Below are 2,303 nucleotides of genomic sequence, written 5' to 3' on the forward strand. Positions count from 1 at the left end.
TACTCCCATCAATGTAAAAGTCTTTTGGTTTCAAAGCGAAGAACTCTGAAATATCAGTTTCGACCTTCTCCTGGCTTGAGAAAGTTATGTCCCTCAAATGATTCTGTAAATTATGAAACAAATGGTAGTCCGAAGGAGCAAGGTCGGGAGAATAAGGTGGATGAGGAATTTTTTCCCAACCAGGCTCTTCCATCTTCTGTGATGTGATCTTTGCAGTGTGGGGTCGCGCATTGTCCTGATGAAACATCACTCCTTTTTGATTCACTAAAGCGGATCTTTTTTTTTTTTCAAAGCTTGGTTCAAATGCTCTAATTGCTGACAGTAGACTTGAGCATTGATTGTTGCATTAGGTGGTAACAATTCAAAGTGAATTACTTCTTACCATACAGCCACAAGAAAATGCTTTGAGATGTTTATCATGGACAAAAGGAAAATGTAAATAGTTCCCATGATAAAAATATGAAAGTATTTTCTTTTTGATTCATGTGAAGCCTCTTAACTGTTTTTTTAAATACATACATACACACACCCCCACATACATATAATTAGATTGTAAGACACCAAAGAAAGACTAATACTATATAGCAAAACTTTTGGCCTCCTTGACATGTTTCCATTGTTATCTTATAATATCTTCAGTCAGCAAGTGACATACTTAGAGGTCACACTCACCTGTCTCTGAGTTGAACAAGAGGTGTGGAGAGTAGAGGTAACACAGTTAGTGATGGTTGATGTAGCAGGGTATTGTTAATGAATGTAACACCTACCTCTCCATCTGTTAATAGATATGTTGGTAAGTAGTAGATAGATAGATAGACAGATAGAGAGAAAGATAGACAGACAGATAGAAAAATAAATAGATAGATAGATTGATCGATAGAAAGATAGATCTTTCAGTACCTGATCCAGCAACTTGATACCTCTGTAATTATTCGTATCTAATGCATCACCTTTGCACACGCACACACACACATATATATAATAAGATGAGAAAATAGAGATGTAATTAATAAATTATTTATTAATTAAAAAATTGACAAACATCCTTTACAACTGTTTTAATTCCGACTCTCAGAAAATTAAAGAAATTAAAAATTATTCAACGAAGAGATTCAACTTTCAAATAATTTTTAATTTAATTAATTAATTTTCTGAAAGGTCTGGAATTGAAACAGCTGTAAGAGATGTCTGTCGATTTTTTAATTGATAAATAATAATTTATTAATTACCTCTCTATTTTCTCATCTTATTATTATAATAAATAAATATATATAAACTGCAGTTTATATAGTTACCTTGCAGTTGAGTATTAAATTTAATGTTTAATTTTCTTTGTTTTGGTAATGGATGAAGTTTGTGACCTTTAATTGTGCTTCTGTAATATATATATAAATATGTGTGTGTATGTGTTTTTCCCCACCACACTTGACAACCTAGCAGTTCGACAAAAAGAAACCGATAGAATAAGTACTAGGCTTTACCAAATAATAATAATGATAAGTGCTGGGGTCAATTCGTTCTACTAAAATTCTTCAAGGCAGTGCCCCAGCATGGCCGCAGTCTAATGATTGAAAGAAAAAAATTATTAAGAATATGTAGTTGAATGACAGCAATTTTTCCTCGTTTAAATATTTTTGTGTTTATAGGCTAAAAATATGTATTCTAGCTATTTATAGGCTTGGCTTCATTTATTGAATAAAAAAGTTAAATGCTTGACGAATTTTTGTTATTTAAATTATATTTGTAGATTAAGATAAGTTTAAAATGTGTTGAATTACAATTTTGCTTTTACTTCACGTACAAAGTCCTAAAGTCTTGATTTTAATGGGAAAGTGCAACGCGAGTGCAAAGAAAAAACACAAACCTCTACCTGTCTGCTTGAAATAGCAGCCAGATATCACTGAAATCACATATAAGAGTTTTCAGAAAACAAAGATAAGGAGGGAAAAGAAAAGAAAAAGGAAAACAACAAATAAATGGAATGGTCACGTTTTGATCTACTCGTTCAGAATCAATGTGGTGAGTAGAAGGCAAATATATGTGTGCGCGCGCATTGTCCACCTACTACCGCTTGACAACCGGTGTTGGTTTGTTTACGCCCTCGTAAGTTAGCGGTTCAGATTTTTAAAAAAATTAAGAAAAAAGAATACATGTCTTTGTATGTGTTTTTCCAACCACCACACTTGACTTAGCAGTTCGTCAATAGAAACTGATAGAATAAGTATTAGGCTTTACCAAAAAAAAAAAAAAAGTACTAGAGTCAATTCGTTCGACTAAACCCTTCAAGGTGGTGCCCCAGCATG

The 2,303-nt window shown here is 32.7% G+C and overlaps 1 protein-coding gene across 4 annotated transcripts in view; it reads right to left on the reverse strand.

Annotated features, from left to right (window-relative positions):
• Positions 1-2,303, reverse strand: part of LOC106869885 (glutathione gamma-glutamylcysteinyltransferase) — a 10,708-nt gene that overhangs the window by 7,500 nt on the left and 905 nt on the right. The window contains exon 2 of one of the 4 annotated variants that reach the window (XM_052975387.1): positions 1,482-1,561. The exons of 2 other annotated variants lie outside the window; for them this stretch is intronic. The gene's annotated coding sequence lies outside the window, so the exon portion shown is untranslated. Of the gene's footprint in view, positions 1-1,295; positions 1,394-1,481; positions 1,562-2,303 lie in introns of those variants that run through there. One more of the 4 variants, XM_052975388.1, reaches the window with a different exon arrangement.

Source organism: Octopus bimaculoides, chromosome 21, assembly GCF_001194135.2.
Source record: "Octopus bimaculoides isolate UCB-OBI-ISO-001 chromosome 21, ASM119413v2, whole genome shotgun sequence".
NCBI lineage: Eukaryota > Metazoa > Mollusca > Cephalopoda > Octopoda > Octopodidae > Octopus > Octopus bimaculoides.